This window comes from Anser cygnoides, chromosome 10, assembly GCF_040182565.1.
Source record: "Anser cygnoides isolate HZ-2024a breed goose chromosome 10, Taihu_goose_T2T_genome, whole genome shotgun sequence".
NCBI lineage: Eukaryota > Metazoa > Chordata > Aves > Anseriformes > Anatidae > Anser > Anser cygnoides.
In genome coordinates this window covers 16,093,868-16,111,731 of record NC_089882.1, presented here as the reverse complement: position 1 = coordinate 16,111,731, position 17,864 = coordinate 16,093,868, and the positions used below count along the sequence as shown (strand labels likewise).

Genomic DNA, 17,864 nt, shown 5'->3' with positions numbered 1-17,864 from the left:
GCAATTGCTACCCCAACAGGTCATCGAGCCAGCTCACTCTGCCACAGTCTGAAAGATAGATTGCTTTAGGTCTGGCGTTTATTCATGCCGAGATGGATATGAATAAATCCTGTGCTCCAGTATGTAAGCTGTTTGCATAGCACGGGTCGGAAAGGTCCCATTCCTCTTTTCCCCTCTGTACAATGTTGTATTATGAGGGCTTTGCATTCTTCTGAAGGATGAAATATTTGAGGTTGCAAGAATCAGAGTGCTGAAGGTTAATGGGCCCTAAGAGTCTGATAAATATCATTAATGCTCTTCCATTAATCACCTAGACTGGGGGAACCTACTGGTCTGTGCTGGGTTTCCCCCTGGGCCTGCCCTAGTTCCCTTACTAAAGGAGGGGTGCATGTGCTCAAGGTCTCTTCCAAGCATGATGCCAGGAGGCAGCACCCTGTAACCAGGATTACAAAGTTTACCTATCCCATGGTTTAGATCTAGTGAGTTCATTCATCCAATAACTGGATTTCTTGTTTCAATGGGTATTTCCTGCTGGGTTGTCCTCTGGATAATGGGCTTGCTGCTGCTGTGAATATAGCAGAGAAACCACAATGGTACGTGGAGCTTGCCTTAACAATAAGCAACTGCTCAGATGTTTTCTGGTAGGTGAAGGTGACTTGGAAAACTGCTCACTCATAGAAGTGTGCTGCCAGAAGTCTTCCCCCTGTACTTGTTGTTCTGTGACCAGTCACCAACATGCAATAACTAAAAACTAACATTACCTGATAACTGCGGGGTCAGATGACAGTCCAATTTCCAGGGGCCCGGTAACAAGTGGGTGTTACATCAGGAACTGGAGCCCTTCTCCAGGGCTGCATGAGCCATGGAGGCCTTGTGGAGGCCATCCTGGCTGTATTGCAGTGAAGTGGGATGAGCTGGCAAAGTTCCTTCATGTGCTGCATCTCTTCTCAAAGTGCTGGTCCAACAAAATACTGAGTAAAGTAAAGCTATGAGCATTGGTAAAGTACTCTGGGACTGGGAGTTGGGAGCAGCATTAGGGTCATCAGAAGAATTTAGAAAACTCTTTGACCTACCTAATGCCAAGCCTCTGCTTTCACTGAAGTCAGCAGCAGAGCTCGCAGTGACCTCATCTGTGCAGGACAGAGTCGAGAAACACAGCACTTGTCTTGCTGCCTTGCCCATGGCAATGTCAACAGCTATCACCAGCAGTGAACCTGGTCCTGGCAGGTAGATGAAGGATGAAGGAGTCCCTTAATATGTAGGAGAAATGATTAATAAGTTTTCTAATGTGTTGTTATAACAACCAGCTGTTTGCTTTTGCCTCTGCTTGTCTACGTGCTAGTGTTGAGCAAGGGACGGAAGTGAACAGCACAGTGCATGCAGCCCACAAGGTGTTGGTGCAAACCCCTTTTGCTCGCTGTCACCACCATAAGTAGGATCTAGGGAGAAGCTGAAGCCTTGGGGAGCCAGGAGTAGGGTGGCTGCAGAGAACTGAAGGGCTGTGGCAGTTGCACTGGGATGTGGCTTAAATGGTACAAGGAAATGCTCTGCTCCTGCAAGTGGGGCCAGCTCTGTAGATCAGTGAAGTGCTAGCGATTTACTGTAAATTAGATATAATATGCTGCAGTGAGTGTGTAGCCTGAATGCTACCCATTATTCCCCTTGAGAACCTCAGAAGGCATCACAGTCTCAACTGAAGAGCTAAAACAGGGAGTGTCAAATAGCCCTCAATGGTAAGTCTTGCTGCTGGTGGAAGAGCCAGCCTCTTGTGCAAAGCAATGTGTGTGTACTCCATTCGGCTGGAGTCGGTCTATTATTTTTCATTTTGTACCATTTACTCTGCAGTCGTACTTTGTAACACATCATTCCGGTACAGTTTTTATTACAGAGTATAGGAAGTGCAGAAAGTAGTTTATCTACTTCTCTCCATCTCTAGCAGTGATAGCATAAACAGAGATGTTTCTCTCACACAGGAGCTCTGGGGACAGGACTGTTCCCTCACGCAGGGGCAGGGCTCAGGGCCATGGCAGTATTGCTCTAGGCTTTGCACAAGCACATGGATATGCTGTGTTTGGGTAAAAGAAAACATGTTCAATAAGATAGAGATCCTACTGGCCACCACTTCTGAATGCAGGAGAGCAGCTAATGTTGCCATAATGGCTTGAGTCGGGGTAACGTCTCCTCTCAAGCTGCGGATGTAATGGAGATGAGTGTCAGGCACTGACACTCGTTGTTACAGGCGAGGGACCTGCATCATTTGAGGCGTCTGACTTTGAACGTCCTCTGTATGTGTCTGAGGAACTAGATCTGCTCTGTAGACTTCTGAAGGACTGCTGCACCCATCTGGTGTTGCCCTGCATGGCACGTAGCTTACGTGAGTGGCCGAGGCTTATCTCTACCCCTTGCTTCCCAGAGTGGTAAGGGAGTGCATGAGATTCAGGGCACTGGATCTCCCTGTCAGACCCTCGTGTGTTGCTCTGTGAAGGATCTCAAGCCCAGGCTAGAGATGGATTATTTCTCCTTTGTGGCTATCATAAACCCATCAATGACCAGCATAGTCTTATGTTTGATAGTTGCTGCAGTATCGCGCCCAGGCTCAGTGCTCCAGCCAGCCAAAAGCCAGGTGAAAAGATAAGATGCTCTTGGCCTCCCTTTCAAAGAGACTTCTGCCCCTGTCAGAATCACTTCAATCTCCCAAGGCACTTTCAAACAGCACCTGTGTGCATGAACACAGGTGCTGAGCCACATCTCCAGTCTTGCTGAGGGCTACTAGCTACACACCGGAGTTTGACACTGTAATAAAAAATTTCTTTTGTCAGATGAAATTAATCTTGGATTATCTGCTTCACCAATCCAAATACAGGCTTCTACATTAGCATCCACTTTCCTTAGGCTTGAATCTTTCAGGAAATAGATGCAAATTGGAAAGCCTACGTAAGTTAACCAAGGTTGTAAATCCAGCCACATCACACGTGAGCCCGGGAGGTAGAGAACAGCTTTCAAACCACTTCCCACAAATTGGGAGTGAGTGCTGCACTCTCATACATCTTATTAAAGCTGTGGTGAGAAACAGGCTGGCTAATACAGTGACCCTGTGCTTGAAGCAACCACTGCCATCTAAGGAACAAAAAATACTGTCACCTACCTCCAGCCAATGCAATCCAGATTAATTTCTGCCCCCTGAATTAACACACCAAAACCTTGCAATGAGCCCCTCAGGGCTGTGCTCAATAGATCTGCCCCAAGCCTGCTGTGTGAAGAGCTCTGTGGTAAATCAGAGGAGCCCCCTGCCATCACCTGCCTCGTTTGGGTCCCTGCATGCGTCACCTTCACTTGTGACATTTGGGTGTCAGATTTGGCTGGTAGGTTATTCCCAGGGAAAAGGTGCGAGAGGGTGCACAGCAGCAGCAGCGCTGCGCAGTGAGGAGGTGTCTGAGCTGGCAAAGACCCCTTTGCTTTAGGCCTGGAAGCAGGATTGCCAAGGGGAGACAATTATGTCAGAGCATCCTACATCTGAGGGGCTCAAGCACAAAACTTTCTGGACCAAGCCAATATATGGAGCTGTCCTTTGCTGTGCTGTGTGGATGTTAACCCCTTTGTCCTTACCCCAGTTGTTTGACAGCTCATTTCAGGAAACACTTCTGTTTTCTTGTTTGTTTTTTTTCAGGGTTTTTAGGTATTTTGATTATTTTTTTTCTTCCCAGAGTACATGCCTGCAACTGAAGTATTAGAAACCTCAGAATTGTAGTCAAAGCATAATTTAAAAACATGCTAGGAGTGGAAATGCAATTAAGATGCCTTAACCGCCTTTACTCTGCCCTGCAGCAATGCAAAGGAAAACAATTTGTTTTTAAAGGTTATTGTAATCTAGAGCTTTAAAACCTAACATGCCTTAATCATTACTAAATGGTTATTGGAGAAGTTTACCTTCTTCAGCCATAAACAACTGCTAAGTAAAATGTACCTTTTACATCTTTACTAGGGAAATAGCACAAGAACAATTGTCACTGTGGCCATTTCGTAACAGACTGAGCCAAGTATCAGCAAATGAAGCCATGTCAGATCTCAGCTGACTACTGAATAGCAAGGGTCATACCAAGCACAGGTGTGGGCCTCCCTACCTTTTTTGGCTTCATGTGAAGAAGAAAAAGCTATTTATCAAAGCCATATTTCCATACAAACAGCATGTTTCAGTCTGGTCCTGCAATCACCCACTCTGGTGCTTAGCTTGATATTCCTGGGGACTACTCACACATTTCATGTCAGACTGACATTTGGTTTTCTAGCATGAGGGCCGGTTCTGTCTTCTCAAAGCTTCAGTCTCCTAGCATCTTGAAGCACCAAGATGAGGGGCAAAAGAATGACCTTTGTCAGGCGTGCAGCACAAATGACTTGCTCTGGCCAGCAGGACTGTGCTCTGGGTGACTGCTACCAGCCTGTCCTCACCTGGTCTTCCACCATTTTGCCCCTACGATTTGGTAGGTCATAGGGACCACAAAAGAGAAGTAATCTGCTCCTTAGGCTGATTTATCTTAAGGTGATGGAGAGCTTGGAGTACTTGTTTTTTCCATTTTTAAGATCTCTCAAAATGAAAAATCTGCTGCCTTTCTCAAAGGACACTTGCAATTTTTGGTTGAGCAAAGTAAAATTCTTCATACTGTGTGAAGGTTTTTAACTCTTTGTGCGTCTTTGCCATTATATATCCTCCTGTAAGCCATAGGACGAGGATTTCAAAAGCTGTAACTTTTGTCTTTTCCTCACATCAGAAACTACATTAAGGTTGAACCAATCAGGTATTTTGAAATTTTCCACTTTCCTGGGAAGGGATTGGCAGGATTCTGTGTAGACATGCATAGTAGCAAACCCTTCTGGCTGTGCTTGAGATGGACTTGTACATCTGCAGCTCAGCTGTGCTGGGCAAGGGGGTTCATTGCACACTGCCTGGCTTATCAGGTGCAGTTTTGAGTTGCCGTAATCTGACATTACATTTGGAAAGCTTTCGCTGTCCTCTCCTGACAGCAGTCTGTGATCCATATTTTTTTACGGCTGGTATAATCTGAAAATCAAGTACTTCTGGCAGTTTTTGTAGCTCCATATAGTACACTACATTCATCTGAACAACTGTCATTTGCCTTTAATCTGTCCAGATCCAATTATTTTAAGTATTCACAGGTGAAGCATTAGAGACCACATGTCCCTTTTTAAATAATAATGATAATTTTTTTTTTAAAAAAAAAAAAGCAACTTTGTTTTCTCTGCTATGGCTGAAGGTGGGAGCTCTGTACCTGGTCACACACTGGCCTGTGATGTGACAAACACTTCGCTGTGCCTCAGTTCTCTTGTAGGTGCAGTAATCCTGCACTACTCCTCCCCACTCCTCCATTTAAAATATGGTTTGAAGTCTACAATGTGTTTAATGTGAGCAGGAGAGACTTGTTCAGTCCAGTTTCATTGGAGAACAAGCATTTACTCGGTATTATCTTCCTCTTGAAAGTAAAAGCAGTGATACTGGAGTCTTCTGTAGCAGGGATGGTCTGAGCTGGGACAATGTATGAAAGTGGGGAAAACAACAGGAAAAAAATGGTTGTGTTTGTTAGCTCAGTGTTTCTCAAATGTTTCATGTTTCCAACACTATCTGAAGTGATAATAAAGTCTAAGTTTTCCCCCCTTACGCTTGCTGTGCAAGTGCACAAAGGTACTAGTGGTAACAGTGTTATGCCAGCGTAATTACTTTATGTTGTGTTTTAAGAGGCTGGCAAAGAGCTCTTGGCTGTAAAGGGTTAGGGTGTGCAAGGAATGCAAGAGCAAGATTTCTTTAGCCTGAGATCATAGCTGCATGTTCAGCATGCCACTAATCCTCTTTTCCTCCCTGGACTGTGTTTCTTGAGCTCCTTGGGGGATTTTGATCCATCAGTTGAAACCCCCAATCTATTACTGAGCCATAACTGCCTGTGGAAATACACCAAACCCAAACTTGATTGCCAGCACCTCTAAAACCTTAGGGCAGTCAGGATTTGAGAGGTGGGTTAGTATGTGCTGGGGCTCAGTGGGATGGGGATGCGGTGCTCACGGCGCAGAGGAGGCATCAGGCTCACTGTCAGGCAGGGAAGCAGCTCCCTGCTGTGCTCTGGGACAGCTCTGCAGTGGTGCTGGGGCAGTGATGCCCCTTAGAAAACACTGGCGCTTCTCTGTGAAAGTGGAGCGAGGTCTGGAGAGTGACACCCAAGCAACGGACTTCCTGGCATGGGCCTCCTCACCAAGAGTCACTGCTTACTCTTGGCTGGTAAAGGATTCCTCTCTGTAATGCCTGAGCTAGTAGCAGTTAGTTCTGTCTCTTTGGGGAATATTTGGTGATGTTTAGCAAAAAGGTTTGTGTTCTCAGATCAAGCCAAATAGGCCATTTACCCCGTCGCAGTACTGCTACCACAGCTTCTGGCACCGGCAGAGCTCTCAGCCAGCACCTCTCCCCTTTCTAGCAGCAAGGAGCCGCCTGCAGGAGCTGGAGGATGGCGAGGCAGCTGCTGGACACGCTGCTGCCTCCCTGGCTGCCCATGGGTGGGCCCAGCAAGTCCCCAGTGTGGGCTCTGGGCTGGCTGAGGGCAGCACCCTCGTGCCCGGAACAGACAAGGCCCATTAAGAGTTAATGCCTGCAATTAGAAATGAGCCACGCGAGTTGGAGGTTTCAGAAAGATGACAGTGGGTGTGAAACGCTGTAACGTTCCCATTAATTTGAAATGTCTCCTTTCTGGCCAGAAAGAAATGCCCAGATTTTTTAGTCAATATTAATTTTACACTTGGCACCACAGGAGAGTGTGAACTGCTGAGTTCACAAAGGGTCCATCTAATAAACAGACAATAGAAAATCAGAAAAGCGAAGATTGAGTTCACTTGCCCAGGCGATGAGAGTATAATAACCATGAGGGCTGCAGAGGGCAATGGAAAATTCTGAGCAGTAATGAGGAGCCGCAGCGAGCGCCTGCGCCTTGGGTCAGTGGCGGACACAGGTGGGAACGGCGGGAGAAGGTGGGATGGCGTGGTGCTGTGTGGGAGGGAGGGGGCCTCGGATCGGCAACGGGAGACGGAGGAGGAGGAGGAGATCGCATCACCGGGGTGCTGGACGTATGGAAGGGCCAGAGAAGGAATGCCAATTGCTCCCCTGCAAATGGATCCCATGCCTAATCTCCACGTGATTTCCTTTAGAAGAGTTTGAAATTTTAGATGGGCTCCCACATGCACACCTGCAGCCTGTCAGGTCGGCTTGCCCCTCCCTGTTTTGATCGCCTCTCCTGCTAGATTACTTCGTTAAGCAAGCCATCCCATCTCCTGGCAGCCTGCAGAGTGTGAGGCATCAGGCTCTGGAAGGTGTGGTGACCAGTCAAGTCAGTACTGCAGGAGTAAGAGATGGACTTGGTTCCAAAGAGCCAGATGCTACCGGCTTCCTAATAAACCCAGAGGAAACTCCGTGAACAGGAGATAAATATCAGAAAAACAGATTGCTTTGAGGGATATGTTTGCCTGCTTTCTTCGGCTTTCAAGCGGTCTGATAAGCAGGTTTCTTTTATTGTCTTGATACCAGCGCAGGACTTTCCAAAGCCAGAATTGCTTAATTTCACTCATTCATAGGCACTTGGAGCTTACAGACATCCTTGGGCTTCATGCCTTGACCTCTGCTTTCTTCATGAGACAGCAGAGTCCAGACCTGGTTAACATCCTGAAGACTCCATTCCCTGCTTTAGCTGAGATGATGTTTCAAAATAGACTGATTTTTCTGCAGGATTGTTCTTTTAGTCCCCTTCCCTTTTCTTATTAATGAACACTTTTGATATATGTGGAACCTGAATTCTACCTCGATTGAAACTGTACCCCAGTATCAAAATTCAAAGTTGAGGTGAGCCTCGGTATCACCCCAAGCACTGAAATCACTCAGAAGCCTGGCACTTAGTTAATGCAAACATCTCGGGGAGCCCAAATGCTTTATTTTAATTCCTGTAACACTGTTAGCATTTTTGATCTGGCCATTAAAGAAGCAAGGTGAAAGAGTAAGGAAGCAGCTGCCTCTGCATTATCTGTCTGTGACAAGCCAGCAGTGGATGCTGCATCTGATTATCTGTAATGCTCAGGAATGGTTTCTGGACGGAAAACTACGGATTTTGTTGAAGAGGGAAAAGAGGTTCAGCCTTCTCAGCATAGGATGCAGGTGTAATCCAGGCACTGAGATTAAAAAAAAAAAAAAAGGATGGACATATCAATTCCTTGTCAAGGGGGTAACTTCAAAGCCCAGGTGAGAAACTGCAGAGAACAAAGTGCACTTGCACTAAGTGTAGTAAGGGGAATATGTGTGAAGTGTGAAGTGCATGTGTTGAGAGAGGAGAGAAATGGGGCAAATAGAGTCCTTTGGGGGAATGAAGAATTCCCAGAGCCCCTGGTGTGAAAAAGGGACAGGAAGGTTTGCAGAGAATCCGCAAAATACAAGCCAGCTAGGGATGGGAGATGAAGGAGGCCTATGGGGGTGTGGGAGTAGAGTAGCTGAATGCAGAGACCACCTGCAGAATGAGAGGTTGCCTTCTCTCAGGGGTGGCACAGCACCAGACACAGGAGAGGAGGCCTGCAGGTGGGCAACGCCAGCAGCCTGTGCGAATACCACGGACAGATGGCAGAGTAAACCATCAGGCCCAGGTCTATGGGCTTAGCTGACATTGCAGCTTCTCAGATCTGTTTGTTTTCAAGGCCACGGGTGTGTTGCTGAAGTTTTCTAACCTACAAATCAGAGGTGAAAAAATCTCATGCAATCCAGAGGTATTATTGGGGTTTTGCTAAAGCTGTAAATATTTTAATCACATCTTATAAGCCTTTAACATTAAGCTCTGTTTTCTGTTCCTTTGGCACCCAAATCTGCAACACCGGATACAAGCAAAATGCAACACCTGTTCTGAGGTATGCATGAGTTTATGCATCCCTCTGCAGGTGTCCTGCAGTGGGTGTGTGCCCTTCCCCTGCTTTCTGCAACCCAGGAAACTCATCCTGTAGCCCTTGGGGTGTGACAAGGGCTTAGACCTACAGCGTTGTGATCAGGAGAACTGGGGGTGCAAGCCATTTTGCCATTGGCGTACCAGCAGGGAGTCCCAGTGTCAGGAGCAGAGCGCAGCACAGTGAGACTATATTTTACCTTCTTTCATTTCCTATTAATAAAATATCTGCATAAAGGTGACTATTTTGTACCATTTGACTGTGGTGCTAGCTGTGTTGATAGCACCCGTATCAGGGGGTGATGGAGGGGTAAGGAAGGCCAGCAGAGCTCAGTCATTGCCACTCCTGTCCCAGCCTTCTTGATATCTAAGTGGAAAAGGTCTTCCCATCCATGTTTCTGCAGTGAAGTACCTCCTCCTCTTTCAGCCCTTCATAATGTGAATGCTTCATAAACACAGCCTCTGTTATCTTCTCTTTTTTTGGAACATGCTCCTTTATTCATTCATCCAAGCACCCCAGTTTAGCGGTTAGCAAAGACCCCACCAGGGCTCTGCTCTCCGATGGTCAGTTGTCTTTGATCAGGCTAAATGGGTTAACCTGAGTGATATGCATCCATTCCAAGATAACCACCCAATTAGTAAAACGCTCTGTTTGGTCAAATGGATGGACAATGAAGCTACTTGAAAACACATTCATTTCCTGATTCATGAGTATGTAGCAGTTACTAGTGCAAGATGGTCAGAACAGGAGCTCTTGGTATGGATTGGTACTGGAGAAATGTAATTCAGCTTCACTGTTACTTCTTGAGTACAGTGATCATTGGTATGTTTGTAACGAGGCCACCCTCCCATGTAGGTTTGTGAGAGGGGTTGGTGTGGGAGGATGTGCATGTGGCTCTATATCCAGCTCTCATAAGCCTCCTTTCCTTGAGCTCTCTCCGCTGGCTGCTTGGTGAGGGTGTTGATAGCTCCTTCTTGCTCCTCTACTCTGTCATAGAACATAAAATCTTGGCAAAACAGATTTGTGATTTGGATCCAGAATTGAACATTTAAGCAGTCTTGAACGCTAATGAATTGCCAGGACTGGAAGGTTTCACCTGAGGTCTGAGGAACTCAAGGATGAAATAGCTGAATTGCCAAAGGCAGTGTGTAACATTTCTCTTAAAATTTCTTGGCACCTGAAGCATGCAGGGTAGGTAAATATAACATCAATCTTTAAAAAATTGTTTGGGGAGGATCCAGGAAACCGAAGGCTTGTAAGCTTGGCATATATAGTATATAAACTAGTAAAAGGTATAATAGAAAAAATAGTCAACAAAAGGATAAATAAAATCAGTTTGGGGAAAGTCAACATCCCTTCTGTAGGGGCAAGAGGTTTGACTTGCAAACCTCTTGGAGTTCTTTGAAAAGTATGTAGATAAGGTCAATCCAGATGATATTGGATTTCTATAAGAACAATTTGCCAGAAACCTTAACAAATCAAGAACTTGAGCAGGCATTGCCTAGGAGAGACAGTTCTAAGATGTATAAGTAATTGGCAAAGAGTCTGGAAGCAGAGGGTAGGAGAAAATGTGAGAAAAGTTACCTGAGGTCTGAGTGGAAGGATGTTTCCAGGGGAGTTTCAGGCACCTGTGCTCAGATCTGTACTGTAGAACATGTTCAGAAATGAACGGTGGGCTTCAAATTTTGCTGATAAAATTGTTATTCAAGACTGCAAAGATAATGGTCAACAGTGAAAAACTGTTGAAAAAATTTTGAGATTGAATGACCAGGCAATAAAATGGCAGATGAAATTTCATGTGAATAACTGAAGTGAGGCATGCAGAGAAAAACGGTCCTTGTGCATATAAAGTGATGGGTTTTGAGTTTCTGGAATGGCTTCTGTATAGGACTGAATGAGAAGTTATTTTCAGCTTGGAAGAGACATGACTGAGACAGTATACTAAGGATGGAAGAGTATGGGTAGGGGTTGACTGTCCATTGCGTCTCTCAATAAAAATGAAAAGTTTTCCAAAGAAAACCACAGCCTGAGCTAACATGAATGTGCTTCTCTCATATGTTCTGGAGTGATTCTTCTCATATAGAATGGAATTGCCTCTCCTAAGGAATGTTGCTCTCCTACCCAAGCTTCTTTCCTGAAAAGGGTAGGCAAAGTCACCTGAGGTAAAATCCTATGTGATAATTGTTGGAGTCACTGTTCCAGCCCAGCCTCCAAACAGAGGTTTGGCTCTGGAGAGAGCTTCCTCACCCAGCTGAATCGCTGTCACTGGTGTTTATAGAGTATATGCATGATAATCTTTTTGATCTCTGTAGGCATCTGGAATTCTTCTGCTTGGGTAACTGGCAGCTAGCCTAGCTCATCTGAACTGGCAGCTGCAAAGGTGGAGACTGATCAGAAATAGCTGGAAATTGATAGGACCCTTTCTGAAGACCCCCTCTTCCCTCTGCACCTTGAAGGTACTGCATGCTTTACTGCCACAATTCACTGTCACTTACAGACTCACCTTTGGCATTGCTGTCATCAGGGCACAAGGCCTTTCATAAGGGCTGGGCAAACGGGGGAGTGAGGGTGGAAGCAGGAAAGGGCAGGGCTCAAGGCTAACTTCCAGGCATTGCTTGGGCTACAGGTATTCAGCTGTTGTCAACCTTGCTGGAGGATAAATACACCTGAGTTGCTATCTGCAGCCACCCAAAAATATGATCTATGACTTAAAGAGTTGGGGTAGAGTGATGGATAGACAGATTTCATCATGAGCAGGCAGGTTCCCACCTGCTGTAGCACATGTCCTGAGATCAAGCAGGAGGGCAGAACAAGATTTTTCACATCATGTAGGACTCATCTCGTTTGTGTGCATCAATACAAATACCAGCCTTGACACCTTGTCTCTGTGCAGTGTGTGCAGTGGTTAGGTCATAAAGATCAAAGCCTGTGTTTGTCCCTGGACTTCCACCAATTAAGAAGAAAAAAACAATGCCAATCAGGAAAGCCGGGATGAAGGGTACTTTTCCAACTCATCCCTGCTTCTCCCTCACTCTGCCTTGCCCAGTGCAATTTTCTGCCACAGTCCTATCCATGCACCATTCTCACCTTGAATAAATCCACGTGTGAAGTGTGTCTAGCAGCGGTGATTGATTTGATGGGTGTGTATTTGCTTGGGAGTCTCTGGGGCTCTTCCTTGGGGGAGAGCAGGGCGAATAAATGATTTGCCAGAGTTTATTGTGGTGCTGCCACATTTGCAGTGGACAGAAGTGGCATGAAGTGCCTGAGATCTTGAAATGGTGAAGCCAGACAATTGAAATGCAAGGGAAGGGTGTGTAGAGAAGAGAGTGGGAGGAGAGAAAATATATATAAAAAAAAAAAATCCCAAGAGCAGATTTACCACCAATTTTTAAATCCAATTTTCCTAGTATTTGGTTTCTAACAGCTTGTAATCAGCTAATATTTGTTTTGTCAATGCAGGTGTTTGACCATCTCCGCTGATTCCGAGCTGCATGTGTTTCTGTTACTAGTGCTTTCTGAAACCCGTCTGCTCAGCGGCATTTACACTCACAGATACCTTGTTAATGGGGTGGGGGGGAAATGCAGTTTACCTCTGGGAAATGTATGGGGAGAGTGCCACTGTGTGGTAACACAGAGAATTTCACCTGCCCTCCTCGGTGTAAAGAGATCTCTGAGGTTAACAGCATTCCTGATTTCTCCCCAAAACATGGGTTGTTCCTCATAAAGGAACAGGAGCAACCCTTCAGGCACTTCCATTTTGCTGTCTTTTTCCTCCCCTTCTCTCTCTCAGTAGCTTTTTGACATCGGTAAGACAAAATGTGTTCTTCTGTCATATGTTAACATGCCTTTCCTTGAGGGAGAGTGAAATAACGGGTAAAAACAGGACATACGTGGAAAATAGGCAGTGCCCTGCAATTCTTTCTAAACAATCTGCTGCAAGCTGTGTCTCAGCCATGGACAACACAAGTTGCTTTCTCCATCTGTTCAGGGACTTAGGGCTGTGCTGTCTTGCACCCATTACGACGATGGGGCCGCACTGTAATCATCCTTCAAATACAGAATGCATTCTGCACCCAACAGTTGTAATACTGAGACTAAAGTCTTAGTCCCCTGCCCTGGCATCCTCTTAATCTGGTCATTTGGCTTTACTCAGTAATTCTCACACCTTAGTGATTGCTTCTCAATGCCTTTTAGCTCTAGGTCCTTACATATTACACCCGTGGCTAGCAAATTTGCTTTGGTTCTGTTCTGGGGAAGGGAATGCTTCCTTCTGAAGCTCGGTTGTTTGTCGTAAGATTGAATGGAAAAAAAACAACAGCAAGGACCTTGCCAGGGGCATAGCCTGCAGGCTGTACCTGTGCTGTGCGCCTGGCACTGGCTCAGCAGCCAATCCATCAGTATGCTCATTGGTTCTTTGCAGACATCTTTTCAAAGGAGCCTGACTTCATGAACGCTTCAGCCTGATCATAAGAAAGTTGGTGGCATTCAGAAGTGTATGTGAGCTTTAACTTCTTTCAGTCATTTAAGACCTAGAAGGATTCCAGTAAATGTCTTGGAGCAGCACACAGGATACACGCTGCAAAGGGAAGGGAGCGTGGTGCACACTGCTGTTCTTTGGCGTGAATGTGCTTGACATAGTGTCTGGGACACACATCTGCTTCTCTTGCTGGGACATGCAAGAGAACTTCCTGATAATTTTCTACAGAAACCTTGGAAGAAGGACACAATCACTCCAGGAGTCCTCCTGAGATGCATATTGCAATCTTCTGGCTGGCCCTTATTCAGTCATGGAGGAGATGGACTTGTCCATATTACACCCCATCTCTCTTAGAGGAACCCAGCCCTTTAAACTGGAAAAATAGTAAAATCCCATTGCCAGCAAAGCACCTCTGGATAGCCAGAGGTATCCATTCATGAGGATACTTTCCTCATTTCTTTCAAACATTCTGTGTTGCTCCTTAGGATGGGCACCAAGGGGATAATCTTGGGCCTGAGCTGTCTCCCACACAAACACGCATTCTTCTGCCATATGTACGCCTGCCCCCCAGTATTTGGGACACTGCTTGCTATGCCTGCCAGCCTGCTCCTCAGCCATAGCCTTTCTACTCTACCTCTTAGCCAGGGGGTGGTCCTCTGATACAGACAGCTAGCTGTGGAGCCCTCTGGTGATGCTCTTGGTTCCCTTTGGTCACAAATGAGAATTATATAGCCTTTACTTTCTCATTGTGGTCTGGTCTTCATTCATACTCAGCTATCTATGTTCTATGATTCTGGGATCTACTGGTAGAAGGTCGATTTTTACAAAGGTCCTTTGAGGCCATCTCCAGGCCATCCTTCACAATGTCTCCACGTGGCTGTACAGAGCAAGGTGGGAGCTCTTTCTAATTCCACCTGTACCTTTCTTGCCTGCGGCAAAGCTGCTCTCTCTTCACTTCTCACGCTCACCTCTCATTTCTAGACCTCTGGTTTTTGGAGGCTTTCCAGCAAGTCCACAATTTTCTCAAAGTCAGATTTTGCAACCCTGCATCATCCAGAGAGTTGGAATTGCTGTTGAACATAATATAAAAGAATTATGAAATATAGCATTATGAGGCACACTTCCATTACAATGATAAAATAGGGCATAGCAAATCTATTTATTATCTTGTGGAAATCACAGCTCAGCCTAATCTCCAGTTAAAATATTCATTAATACAACCTGAATAATAAGCATATATAGAACAATTACCATGAAACTAGTTTTCATTATGTTTATAAGATACAGGTTTGTGCACATGAGAGGTTTTGACAAGATCAGGACAGCAGTGAATGAAACTCTTTATATACACCTGTCTAACAGAAAAGAATTATACACAAATGAATCTACAGCTGGTGTTAGTCTACGTATATCGTGCTATACCGTGGTGACCAGTCTGGTTTCTGGAAGAGTGAAGATAAGGAATAGGAAGGCAGGCAGAGACTTGCATTGCATTGTGGTGAAATCTGGATGGCTCCTAGAGGAAACTGGGAGCTATCTCACAGACACAAGCTAGCCCTCATGTAGGGCAAGTGTCACTGCAAATGCACAAATCCATTTCAGGACATACGTCTCTTAGCAAGTCACTCAAGAGTAGAAACCTTGCTAATTTTGTTTTGTTTCATTTTACCTCTACGGAGAGGGAATTTGAAGGATTCTTGTCCTCTAGATTTGGCAGCTGCTGTTTTTCTGCTGATTGGTTCAGCTCACATTTGTTCTTCCTTCATGGGGCCTCTGCAAGAGAAATTTCCTCAGAAGGTGCTGTTGTGACCGTGCCTCAGCCCTCGGCCAGAAGCTGCACCGCTCTGTAGCAGCTCCTACAAGGAGTTCCAGGTGAAGCAGGGTGGACAATGCCCCAGCAGTTCTGTGCTGCGTCTGGCGACCAGGATCCAGGTCTCTGTTGTAGCTGCTTGTTTGATGTACACTGAAGATAGGGAGTGCCAGTTTTGTGTTTCAGAGCTCACCTCCTGGCACTGAGGCTGCCCAGGGGAAGATATCCTGGGATTTGAAGGCAGGGGTAGAGGGAACAGGGACGTGATCTGCCAGTCTGCCCGGGGGAAGCTTTGATGGGATCCTCACGTACCTAGCTGGATGGAATCAGCACGTGGTAAAACTGTTTTACTGGCAACTTCCTACTTAGCTACTGATACCTAAAATACTGATCTTAATTCCCCTGCCCCTAAAATATACGACTACTATCATATCATATGGCAGTGATGAACACAGCAGTTAATTGTTTGGAAAGCAGTTAAATGGTGGGATAAGGATTGCCACTAAAAAGTCCAGGTGAAAACAGATAATTCTGCCTTCTGAAAAAGGGTTGCACAGTGTAATAAAGAACTGGCCAACAAGGGCAGAAAGAAACAGCAATGTAACTGGGTGGAAGGGACAACTTGTGAAATGGATGGAAATGCTGCAGAAAAAAATCATGCTTTATGTTGCTTAAAGGGCTTGTATGATCGTTGGCTGTTAAGCCACAGGAGTGGTAAAGGGAAATTAATTTTACCTCTGGTTTAATGGGGGTCAAGACAGCTACCGAAGCAAGGCATTCTGCTTTGGTGTCCCCCTTCTTAAAAGGTATTAATATTTGAAGTTGAGGTAAGGGACACAAAAATGATTTTAGGAAAAAAAAAAAAAAAGAGAGAAAGCTTTACAACATGACACTTGAGAAGCTCATTCTATTTAATTTTTTTTTTTTGGAAGAATAGTGAGTGGACTTGATAACAGTGTAGGAGTATCGCTGAGTAGGGGAGGTAGGGAATAGGTAGGCTGGGTGCTTATCTGAGGAAAGTATGATAAGAACCAGCACCTGCAATCTGAAAGCACAGGAATCGAATTGTAAATTAGGCATCCTTTTTAAAGGGGATTAACCACTGGAACACATGTCCAAGAGTAGTGGCACATTCTTCATCCCATGCTGTCTTTAAATCAAGAAGACATAATTTTCTGGGAGAGATGCTTCAGTCAAATACAAAAGTTTTGGACTCAGGCCAAGGTAATGATGAAATGACAGTCATTTATATACAGAATGATCTAATTGTTTCTCTTGGCCTTAAGTGCTAATGAAATTATGAAGTGTGGATATGAAATTAAAGATGCTATCATCCAATATATGCTCAATAAGGATGAAGTAGAACTGCATGTGCCAATTTAGTTACCTGACACTTTCTAACTAGAGATTTAATCGCTACAATATTAATAACATTCTTTAGCACTGTTAAAAGTGGATGGTCAACTGTCTCTGGTTTAGTGCTGTAGGATCAAGTTCTATATTTCCTTGCCACATAAAGATTTCTTCATTTCATACAATGGATAACAATTCAGGTTCTGGCCTAGTCCTTGTGGTTGCACTACATTCATGCAGTAGGCATACAGCTTTGTCTCTAGTGATATATATATTTAAATAAATAAATAATATTAAAATTTAAAAATAAAATAATATGTATATTTCAATAACAATACAGTAGTGTGTATGCAGTAAGATTTTTGGTAGATTTAAGCATATAAAATAATAATTTTCAGGTACATAAATATGTATACTAGTTTGATTTTTGGATTTAACATTGTTGCAAGGGGGTGATCAAAGGCTTTTCTTAACATCTGTGTTGACTTGGTTTTATGAGTGGCTAGGAACTACGACTGAAGTCTTGAGCCACTTTTCCTAAGACCTGTGTAACTGCATCTCTTCCCAAACAAAATGTTGTCTAATTAAGCAAAATGCTACCTGGCTTGTGTATTATCCCTGCTTTGTGTGGAAAATTGAGTACACAAAAAGAAGGTGACTTTGCTGAGGTCACGTAGGAAGCATGGGGCAGCCCCAAGAACTGGACACATTTCCATGGCCTCTGTGTCCGTCGTTAACCAGGACATGAGCATTCCCATGTCATTAAGGTCGAGACTGATATTTTCCAGACTACGGTAAGTGATACAGGTGCCTTACATTTTCAGAAGTTACTTAGGAACTCAAGTCATTGCATTTTTTTTATATGGGTGGCTCTGAGAGAAAAAAAAAAAAAAAAAAAAAAAAAAAAACCTCTTCAGTTTATTTAATTTTACTGTCAGTATAAGCAATTTACTCTTTGACATGAAGAATCTCAAACTTTTGTCTCTAAGATACTGTAATGGATTTTACACAGGTAGAGACTGAGATATTTTAATTCTTTGCTTTTGCTAATAACAATATGCTGAAACCCCCCATATGTGCATCTGAAAGATATTGAGTCAGTCATATGAAAAGTCTGTGTTCTCCTCTGCAAAATAGTTTTGGGGACTTTTGCCAGCTCTAATGGTTGTTCGTGTAATTAGTATAGAATACCTAACTCGGAGCCATGCAGCATCTCCTTTCTAAATGTGCTTAATCTCAGCTGAAGTCAGCTTCCAT

General features: G+C 44.6%; 1 protein-coding gene across 2 annotated transcripts in view; it reads left to right on the top strand.

Moving 5' to 3' along the window:
• LOC106042836 (high mobility group protein HMGI-C-like) overlaps positions 1-17,864 on the top strand; it is a 44,516-nt gene that overhangs the window by 7,274 nt on the left and 19,378 nt on the right. The window lies entirely within an intron of this gene.